The sequence below is a fragment of the Ovis canadensis genome, chromosome 21 (assembly GCF_042477335.2).
Source record: "Ovis canadensis isolate MfBH-ARS-UI-01 breed Bighorn chromosome 21, ARS-UI_OviCan_v2, whole genome shotgun sequence".
NCBI lineage: Eukaryota > Metazoa > Chordata > Mammalia > Artiodactyla > Bovidae > Ovis > Ovis canadensis.
The window spans coordinates 53,131,570-53,143,349 of NC_091265.1; positions in this window are offsets into that span (position 1 = coordinate 53,131,570).

An 11,780-nucleotide genomic window follows, 5' to 3' on the forward strand; every position below is an offset into this window, starting at 1 on the left:
GAGCACACGCAGACCATACACTGGAGCTACTGCTTTTATCAACACGGGCAATGTTTATTCACACTATTGCAGGTCAGACCAAGACCTACAATCCTCTATCGAATATATTCTCCACTGTGGAAAGATACACTTTAAACATATGCTTTTTCAAAACTCCAAAAAGACAAAAAAGAAGCTATTCCAAACTAACAATGGTCACTTTGGGGAGATGCGGTTATGTGTTTCTTTCCTCTGTTGAAAGCAGCATGAAAATACCCTTCTGTGCTTTCCGAAGTTTTTCAGGTGAGCACGCAATCTTTAGAATAATAAATATGCTTTAAAAACAAAACGCAAAGCTGAAATAAGTGTAACTGGCTGTGCTATAGAGATCAGGTTTAAGCCAGGTGGCCAGGGACACATAAGTGAAGCATTTGCAGGATGGCCAGAGCCTGGGGAGACCATGAGGATCTCTGGGTGATGAGATTCTGGAGGTGATTTTTTAATATATTTTAGGTATCTTCTGATTTTCACACAGGGGGTTATTAGTGAGTATTAAGTATTCTTTTCTAATCCAAAGAAGGGTAGTTCAGAAAAGAAAACTGAGCTCTCTGATCCTGGGTTGGCGAGGGAAAGTGGGTCAGACAGAGACAAGTACTAAGGGGCTGGGGTTGAGGGTTAGGAGGAGGGCAGCACAGCAACCACGGACACCCTGAGAGGGGCTCACTTTGCTGGGCCTGCAAGTGGGGGTGCTGGAGGAGGCAGCCCTCACTGGCCCCTTTCCCCTCGCCCCCCAGGGCAGCTGCGAATGCACTGGGGTAACTGTGGTAGGTTACCTGGACTGGAAAGCGGTCCCTTTTTGTTTTCTAAGCTTCCCATAAAACGTCAGTGAAGTTTCTCACTAGCAGAGGAAACAGGAGAAGAACTTGAGCTTCACTGTTCACTTTGCTGACAACAAATCCATCTCATTTCTGTCCCAAAGAGATTTTTTCGTCTGAGAACCGGGGAATAGCCATCCCCACCCCCAAAGCAGCACCTCATCATTGCAAGCCCTCCTAACGCCCCAGGCCCCAGGCCACACCCTTGGGGAACAAAAGAGAAACATTTAACTTCAAAAAAGTTCAGGATGTAATAGGGAACAAACACCTTCTCCCAGCGTGGGGTGGGCCGCTCCTCTCTCTGCTCTGTGCGATTCCCTCTCTTGATTTCCAAGCTCCTCAAACTCCCCAGGGCCTCAGATAAAGCCTGAGAAGTCTCTTTGTCAACCAAAAGGAAGGGACTGCTGGGGCTCAGAGTCAGATCTGCTCGGCCCAGCACACTTCTGAGGTGCTGAATTTAGACTGTTGCTTGAAATGAGTGGGCTGTCGACTGGTGTGTGAGAAGCCACTGGTGATGCAGAGAGAGGCGGAGAAAATGCGGGGGCTTGGGGGTTCGACCACAGGACCTGAGCCAGCTTATCTGTCCACAGGCAGCGGCCCTAGAGGTGGGACAAGATCCTCGGCTTGCCGTTTGTAGCAACGTGGAAGGGCCTCAACATGATCACACCAAGTGAAGTAAGGTCAGACAGATACAGACAAATATCACAGGATATCACTTATATGTGGAATCTAAAATATGATGCAAGCAAACTTATCTACAAAACAGAAATAGACATAGAAAACAAAGTTATGGTTAGCAACGAGGAAAGTGAGGATCAACTTAGGGAGTTTGGGATTAACAGATACATAGTACTGTATTTAAAATAAACAACAGGGACCTACAGTATAGCACAGAGACTCTATTAAATATCTTTTAATAAACTGTGATGGAAAAGAATATGAAAAATAATATATGTGTGTGTGTTTGTGTATAACTGAATCACTTTGCAGTACAGCAGACACTAAAACAACATTGTAAATTAACTGTACTTCAATTTAAAAAAAAGATGCTGGGCTTGCAGGGTTGCAGAGCAGTCAATGAAATGGCTGATGATGCACAGAAAGTGCTAGTAAACAGAAACTCCTGCCAGCTTTTGTTCTGTTGTTGCCACGGCAACAGAGAAGGCCAGAGAGCTTGGATAACAAGGGGATGGAAAGGCCTGGGACCCAGAATTGAAGTCCCAGATGTCTTTCCACAATGGCCTTGTGTTCACCTGACCTAGGGGCTTCAGTCCCCTTCTCTGTACAAAGGGGTTCACATCACCTCCAGTCCCAGCAGCCAGCACCAGGCCAGAGGCTCCTCATGGCAGGACTCAGGAGCCAAGGGAAGTGCAGGCAAGCTGTAACCTCTGGCAGAACAGTTGATCACTTGCAGAGCCCAGACAAATAGCACAAAACCTGGGTCCCCAGGCAGCGGTTTCCTCCGAGGGGGAGAAGGTGCATTCTCTGCAGCAAAGCCCAGCAAACCAACCAAACAAGAGACCATGCTTCCACGCTGCACGGCCTCATCCAGCCTCTGAGGCTGTAGGGCCTTCTGAGGCAGCAGTGAAGCACGGAGACTCAGACTGAAGGTATGTGCCTTCCCCCCAAACAAATGCACAACACACATTGCATCAGACAGCTCATGGAACCCTGAAGCACAGACTGGACCTAGACAGTGGCCCCACCACTGGCAGAGGAAGCAGAAACCAGGCTGGAGGCGAAGCAGCCTCGGTGAGTTACTAGGCAGGGCCTCCATCCTCAGCTCTGCAGTCTGACCACCTGTCCTGACTGGTGTCGTTCTGACTGCCTCTGAGGTGACTCATCTCCTCTCCCAGGGCCCCCTGAACCGTGGGCAGAACAAAGAGAGGTCCTCAGGCCCTAAAAGTGCCCCTTTTAGATTCACTCATGATCTGGGGTCAGTGGATAACAGGATTCCCCAAAAGCAGCTCTTTGAGTGCTGGAGAGGGTCCTTGGGCTGAAAGATCCCACTTTCAGAGATGACAGTCCCATGTCCTTCAGCTCCCTGACACTCCGGCCCCAGCATCAGTCTCCAGCCCCAGCATGTAGCCGCACTCTTGAAGGACCCAGGCCCTGGAATGATACCCGGTTGACCAGCAGAGCCCTCATGAGAAATCCTCAAGCATGTTTTCAATCTCCTCTTCCCTCCACCAATCTACTACCAAGACTTGACCTGGAACCTCACAGTTCAACCCGTGGCCACGGTGGCTCTACGTTTAGTAGAGCCCCTGGAGGAATGAGCTCTCAGGATTATTGAATTTTAGACTTTTAGCTTTTCAGCCCCAGCTTCCCGTCAGAGAAGGGAAGTTGGAAGGGAGCTCAGAAGAGAAAAGAACATGGAGGGAGATAGGGTAGCCGATACCTCACTGCAGAGTGGAAACCAAAGAGGGCTTCCTGGGGGAGGAAGCCTTGGGCCAGGGCCTGGCTGAAGGTGAGAGCGGGGGCAGGAGCAGCTCCAACTTCCTTCCGCCCCCCACCCGACTCCTTCCCACGCCCCGCCTAAGGCCTCACCCTGGGTGCACGGGCCCAGAGTCATGCCAGCACCTTCCTCCCCCATGATTTTCTTATCAAGGACCAGGGCCAGCCCTACATGCTGAGCAGACCAACCTCAGGCAGGTCCCGGCCTCCACAGACAAACAGCCCAGGCGAGTGCCAGCGGGTTATGGCTTACGGGCCATGGGGACATGTTTTACTTTCCAGCTTGTGACAACCTAGCAGAGCGGTTCTGGCACAGAATCAAGGGAACATCACAGTTTGCATGATGGTTCTGATAGGTGGATCCAGAGTCTCACAAACACCTTCCCTTCTGGAATATTGGGGATGGGGGAGTGTGTTGGTTCACCCAAAAGCAGGTTTCCTCTAGTAGACAGGCCCAGTGTGGCAAGGGTAGGGGTATCCTAATGGGCTGACAGTCAGGAACCCTGGATCCTTGTCTTTAACCTGCCAAGCAACTAGGGGTGTGTCACTAAAAATGGGGCCAATGTTATCTGTGCTGCCTTCCTCCCCGTGGTGGTTAGAGATCAGTTACAACAATGAATGTGAAAGTTCAACTCTGGGGGGATTGACAGTCAGAAGTTGTTATTGATCATGCATAGCTACCACAACCCTCCTCTGGATGCGGGTGGGGGGTGGGTGAAGGTGGGGGGGGGACAGGAACCCTCCCCCTGTTTTGCAAATGAAAAAAGTTGAGGCTCAAAGGACAGCAGTTTTCACTCCAAAATGTCAGGAACTGGTTTTGGCTTGAACTCTTTCTCAGAAGGCAGCTGGAATCCCCAGGCTCTTGAGGTTCTCCATGGCCTGGCTAGACCCCCTGGATTCACCAGGCAGTCAGAAGGAGGTACAAATAGCCAAGGATTTAGTATCAGGAGATTTGAGTTCAGATCCTGGTTGTTGCTTTTTCCCCCTGGGGTGTTGGAGTCACTTCCCTTACCTTTGGTTTCCTGGTTTATAGCATGGGGGCAGCCCCTCCTACCCCTAACCCCCACATCTGAAGGGGCTGTGAGATGCTGCTGGAAAAAAGTGCTTTATAAAGTGCCACGCCACAAGAGAAGCACTACAGTTGTCCAAACCACTGACCACCCAGGCCACCTCAAGGCTGCTCTGCAACTAGGAAAGCACCTGCCCCTGTAATTGTGGGTTTGTGTGTTTCACACCCTGCCTTGGTCTCTAGCTCTTTAGAGAAAGTCCTGTCTACTCTTTTATGTGCAGGTATCTGTGGGTGGCAGCAGAGCTTCAAGAGTAAAAATAAAGTGGACTTTGTACGATGACCCAAAGCCCATCACCGTAGAATGCATGGATAGACTCTGTTCCCACCACACAATGGAACCCTCCTCATACAGCAACAAAGAACAAACTTCCGCCATAACATAGTAACACCGACGGATCTCCCAAGCATAATGTTGAGTGAAAAAAGCCAGACACAAAAACATCCAGACTGTGGGATACCATTTAGATAAAGTTTAAGAACAGACAAAACCAAACTATGATGACAGAAGTCAGGATGGTGGATACCTGGGTGGGGAGGGGTGGGTGACAAGGAGGCACAGGAGGGGGGCTTCTGGGTGCTGGTCAGGTGGTGCTTCTTGATCTGGGTGCTGGTGACATGGGTGTGTTCAGTTTGTGAAGTCCCTGAAGCTGTGCCTGTGTATCTGCACTTTTCTGGGTGTGTCCTACATTGCCCTCTCCATATTTAAATAGAACAACCTGTAAATTAAGTGTCTGAGTTCAAGTCTGAGCTCTGCCATTAATGAAATTCTTGGCTTCCTCTTTCTCCTCTCCTTTCCTCTCTCCACTGAAAGACAGGAATATTAATGGTACCTGTCTCTAATGGTCCCAAATGTCAACTGCTTAAATTCTACCTTCCTGGGGCTTCCCTAGTGGTCCAGTGATTAGGACGCTACACTTCTACTTCAGGGGACATGATTTTGATCCATGGTCAGGGAACTAACATCCAACATGTGCAATGCAGCCAGTAATAATAATAATAATGATGATAAGCACATTAAATTCCATCTTCCTGATATTTACTTTATACAAGTGCCAAGTATTAATATTTTCCCTTTAAACCAACTCAACAGTTTAAATAATTTAAAATAATATTTTATATTATTCTCACAAATTATGGGTTTGGTGTGCTAATTATCTGTTTTCTAGAGTATTAATATAAATTAAAACAAACACATAGTTGTTGAGATAAAGATGTTCATCTGTAAGCCACCTCAAATCATCTTCCATATCAGTGATAATGGCATACTCAAATTAACAAAAAAAAATGATAATGAGTACTTAGAACACCTGTTGCTGTGCAGACCCTCGGTAAGTAGAAACCATTAACACCATCACCATCACCACCACACACAGGTCCAATAAATACTTACTTCCAGTTCATCTCAGAGGGTCAAACCAACATGCTCTGCCCTCAGCAGAGCTTAAAGAATTAAGGATGTGGAACCCATTCTGAAACTTGGTGATCTGCTGGAATGCACACCCAGATGAGGGCTCCACACGGGTCTGGACTGGGTGGGGGCTCCAGGCTACACCCACCCTCCACCCCAGTCCAGGGCTGACCCCTCGCCAGATGCCTCTGCTAACCTGCCTCTTTCACCAGGCAGAGGCTAACCACGCCTGGGCCCATCCCCACATTTCACACAACTTCAGGCTCCTCATCATTAAAACAGGGTCAGTGGCCATGGCTCTTGGAACCTCCCACCAATGGGTCCAGATCACTAGACAAAGTCATCCTAGGAGAGCTCTGGATGCTCAGTAAATAAAGAAAAGTGTGTCACAGTTATCTCAAATTTGTCCTCTTGAGATTGCCTGGGCCCCCTCCCTCAATGACTTGGAGTGTCCATTCCAGAATTAAAAACAAAAACCCTGATCCTGGGACTTTCCTGGTAGTCCAGTGGTTAAGACTCGGCACTCCAAGGCAGTGGTACGGGTTTTCTTCCCATATCAGGAAACTAAGATCCTGCAGGCCGAATGGTGCGGTCAACAACAAAAAAAAACTCTGAACCTGAGAGTGGTAATAAACCATTCGGGTTGCCCTTCTTTTTAAGTAAATTCAGCTAATCAACAATCAGATTTATTGGAACTAGATTGGGGTAAGGGTTATTCCATTTTCTAGAAAGGCTTTTGGTATTTAGAATGGCCATAACTGTTGATTCAAATAATTTTAGTTAAAGGAAATAAAGGTATGAAAAAAGTATTTGTGTAAAAATACTTATCACACATGTATTTTTAATAACAAAAAAACGAGAAAGTAAATAATACACATGTCCAGTAATAGGAATCAAACAAACATCAGGACTTTTATATATTAGCTATTGCACAGCCATTCAAAAACCATGCTATATAAGTCTATGACATAGGTAGACACTCAAGATATACGTTAAGAGAAAAAAGCAGCTTACAAATATGTTCATATATACATACATTTATGTGTATATATCTTTCTATATGTCATATAAATACATACACATGTCTTTTATTTATATAATATATATATCATACATGATGATACTGATTTATAATTTTTATAAATTATAATTGTAAATATTTTATTTATAATTTCTTTATTTATAATTATAAATAAAAAATATTCCTTAATATGTCAACAGTGGTCATAAGATAAGATTGTGGGTGACTTTATTATTTTTATACTCTACTATACTTGGTTGTTCTCAATAAACATGCATTATTTTTATTATTAAGGAAAATCATATTATAAAAAAGTTATATGTTATATATAATTATACAAACAAATACATGGAACTTTTAAAAAAGGTTTTCTGCAAATCCCTCTTATGTTATTAAATTTATCATAAAATCATAATACACATTTTTTGAAAAATAAAACAAACAATACAGAGGTGCATAACAAAAAAACTCGACTCAACCTCATTTTCCATTTCTACCAAGTCTTGTCCCCCATAATTCATCTCTGTTATTATTATTTTGATGAATATTAAGCAAAACCTTTTTCTGTGAATGTAGAAACATATCTGGTTGTTTAATTCACTCATATTTCTATGTTATGAAAATAAGATGGCAATACAAAAATTGTTCTGAAATGTCGCTAAGCAGAACGGCTATCTCTCTAAGTTGGTATGCTGAGATCTGTGTCCTCTCTCTTCACTGTTGCATATTCCAGAATAGAGTTGGAGTGAAACCTATTTGCCTTTTGTCCTATTTTTCATTATCCCTCAGTGGCCTAATACCCTTGCATATATTGATTTGCACACTGAGGAACACATGAGAGCTCTCTAAAAATAACACTGTGTAAGAGTATTTTTTTAAAAAAATGTGACTTTTGCCATTTTATCCTTCAAAAAAAGGCTATATTGATTTCTCAGGTTGTTTTCGATGGTATTCTTTAAATAAGATCCCAATCAAGACTGACGAATCTAAGGGACCATCCTGGGGTAGGGGGAGACACCCCCAGACACAGAGCCTATAAAAGGCTGAGTCAGGACTGACACCCAACTCCCCCAACTTCTAGACCCTTCTCACCAGTAAGTAACATGGTTCTTGTGCTAAAAGGACCCAGAAGCCTTTCCCCTCAGTGTGGAAAACCAATCTCACCACCAAAGCAGCAAACTCCTGCTCATTCTTCAGGTGTCAGCTTGGATGTCACTCCCTCCAGGAAGCCTTCCTTGACTTTCCCAGAGATTAGGCTCATGCATAGTCCCGGCTGCCTGTTGGATGGTCTCCCCAGCTAGACTGGAAACTCAGTGCTTGGAGGTAGGAAATGGTGCGCTGGTCAGTCTCTTTCCTGTGCCCATGCTCAAAGCCTCCCTGTCATTCATTCATTCATTCAATAAAGAGCTGTGTGCCAGTGCTGGGAGAGAAAGGATGGATTGGAGAACAAAAGAAAGAAACAGAAACGTTTCCAACAAGCACCAGGACTTTAGAAACGCTGAATGTTGCCCTATCAAGCTGGAGACCCTGGTGCCGTGAAGCCGACTGTGCTGACGACCCACTTTGTAACTTTCCTACAGGGCACTCAGCCAACCTCACAACATCCATCCAGAGAGGTTCTGCTTTGCCAGTTTTCCAGATGGGAGGCTTCAAGAGAGGAGGCTGTGGCCAAGGACACAGAGCAAAGTATCTCCACCTCCTAGGCTCTCCATCTATCATAACACAGCAAAAGTCCTCAAAGGGAAGAGGAAGCAGCCGCCTGAGAAAAGAGAGAGCGCTGTGCTGACGAGGAGACCTGGGGGCTCAGTCCAGATCTCACTGTTGGTTAGCAGTGTGCCTAGGGAAATTCACCTAACTGCTCTGATCCTCAGTTACTTCAGCTGAAGAACAGGCTCAGGTAACACTTGTCCTACGCTGTCTACCAGGTGGCCTCATTTTCTCAATCCAAACCTAGGCCTTCTAGTCGATCAAGTCTAATCTCACAGGAGCAACAAAAGAGAAACTGAATGCTGAGTCCTCAAGATGTGTGATTCGCACACGAGCCATGGGCTGTGGGACATTTCTTGTACACCCACCATGGGGAGGCCTGCAGCAGGTCTGGTGGGATGGCAGTGGAAAAGGCAGGTCAGTTCATGAGCCTCCAAGCACATAGCCCCCATAAGGAAACATGAATAAGTCCTGAGAGGCTAGGGTGGATGGGGCCTAAGTTGACCAGCCTCACACTCACCCAGAGGAGCAAATGCACTAGGATTTATAAGCTCTTCAACTATTCTTGCCTGGAGAATCTGGTGGACAGAAGAACCCAGTGAGCTACAGTCCATGGGCTCACAAAGAGACATGAATGAAGTGACTTAGCATGTACGCAGGCACATGTCATTAAATGATGGAAACTTCCAGAAGCCCTGTAATGCAGGGCTTATCCCTACTCCCAGTCTCAGAAAGGGGAAATGACTTGCCCAAGGTCACACATCAAGTCAAAATGGAAAGTTGGCATCAGGGCCCCCTAAACCCTAGACTCTCCACCCAGAAATGACCATCATAACAACTCTGGTATCTGGAGCCCTTACCATAAGCCAGGACTGTGCTATGCTCTTTATATACATTACACGCTTCATCTTCAAACCATCCCATTTTACAGATGAAGGGTTTAGGTAACTGACTTGAGTCCTTGACTCAAGGTTTCACCACAGGGATATGAAACCAGTGTCATCAGATGGCAAAACCCAGGCTACAGATGCGGCTGGGAAAGGTGGGAGGGAGGGTGCCCTGACCTGTCCCTGCAGGTTGCGTGGCCACCCAGGACTCCAGGAAAGTACACACACTGAGACACCTTACAGAGCCAGCACACCCCTATCCATGGCAAACTTGGGTTCTCTACCCTCTGCTCCTCCCACAAAGCCCTGGCACCCGATGACACCTTCCCACTAGAGAGAGTCAAACTGTCCAGGTCCCAGATCAGACAGATCCCCCACCTCCAGCTCCCAAGGCGGTGCAGCCTGGGGGCAGGGGTCCTAGAACCGGAGATTGGGGCCTTGGCATCATTCATATCCCTGGTTTGCAGATAAGCCAACAGAGGCGCTAAGTGATCCTGTGAAGCAGCGGTGGGAGGACTCCACCACCTCAGTTACCCACTCAGATTCAGAATCAGACCTTATGTCCCTCCTTCCCCCCCTTCCTCGTCCTGTAATAAAGATCTGATTGAACTGGAACAAAGCTGCGGGAGGGGTGGGGTGGGGCGGCGGGGGAGGCGAGGGTGGGGAGTGCACTTCCTGAGGTTGTGGGGAAGGAGAGCTGCTGTTAAGGCTGTCTCCACTCCCACCCTCCCGCCTCCACTCCCGGGCCCCAACTCCCCTCCAGGCTGCCAAGAACAGGTTTTCAAGGATTTAGGTCACTGAGTCATTCAACAAACAAATACGTACGGGGGTTCTTCCCGCCCACCGCGCAGAGCAGAGGCGCCTCCTCTGGCCACCGGGCCGTCCCCGGGTCCTTGGGTACCACCCCATAGATTCATCCATTCATTCAACAAGCGCTGAAGTCCTACTATGCACCAGTCACATTTCACTTCATCCTTCGTCTCCTCCCGCTGCCCCTCCCCCTCCCAGCCCTCCGCTCCTCCCCCTTCTCCTCCAAGTCCCCTCGGCCCCTTTGCCCTGGCGAAGAGGGGCAAATCCTGGGGGGGCGCTGGGGAGCTCGGGAACTCGGAGGGGCTTGAGGCAGCGCCGGGTGACTGAGGGACAGACACCCGCAGCCCCCGTGGTTACCTGGTGTGGGCCCGGGCAGCGCAGGCAGGCGCTTCTCCCGCGGAGGCCGACGAGGTACTGACACGGCCCTGGGTGGGGGTTGGGGGGTGATAACCCCCTCCTCACCCCCACCTTCGGCCTCCACCCAGGGCCGGGCGGCCTGGAAAACCCAGCCCTTGCTCAGCCGACTTCCTTTTATGTCATGGAAAGTACGGGCGCTGGGGACAGGAAACTCCCGCCAGGGACCTGGGGTCTGAGCCGGGACAGCGGGTCTGGAGGCCTGGGAGGGGTGGAAGGGGGGCTGAGCGAGGGGGTGGGCGGCCGGAGGGAGGGGCTGGAGGAGACAGACGGGGGCGTCTATAGGCGGCGGTGGCTGGGGAGGGGATGGACGCTTTAGGGGTGTGAGGATCCCTTCCACCAGGACGAGGTCAGGCAGCTACCCGAGGTACTGCGCTGCTTTCAATTTTCCAAAGACTAACAGAAAAGAGTAAAAAGCACACCCTTGTCTGTAATGAAGACTCTGAGATCAAGTAAAAAGCCAAATTTTTTGTTTGTTTTCTTTGGGTATATGCGGGTGGAGGGTAGTGGCAAAGGTTGTGGAGTGAGATATATGAGGGTTCAAATCTTAGTTTTAACCTCCTCAGGCCAAGTAGCTTACCTTCTGAGCCTCAGTTACCTCCTCTGTGAAATGGAAAGCTCCACCCACTCCCCATAGTGGTTGGGAAGATTGAAAGAGGCCACGCCCCCGACGTGGGGAGGTGCTCAAAAAAAACTCTGCCTTTTGGGCTGCAGTTGTGTCAACTGAGTGTGGTAATAGGGGCCATGAAGAGCCACTTAATACACACCACTAGTGTGACCAACAAAAGCTTCCTAAACATGGAGTGTTATTTATTTATTTATTTTAGGCCACAGTGGCATTGGGAATCTTACTTCCCCCACCAGGGATCAACTGGAGTCTTTGTAAGGGAGAGCGTGGAGTACTAACCGATGGACTGCCAGGAAATTCGCAACATCGTTTTAAGAGAAAAATTATCCAGGGGGTGCGTCCTTGGAATGTAAGCAGAGTGGGGTCTGCATCTCTGGTGCTTCTCCAGGAAAGAATACTAGAGTGGATAGCCATTCCCTTCTCCAGGGGGTCTTCCCAACCCAGGGATCAAACCCAGGTCTCCTGCATTGCAGGCAGATTCTTTACCATCTGAGCCACCGAGGAAGCCCTTCCAGTGCTTAGCCT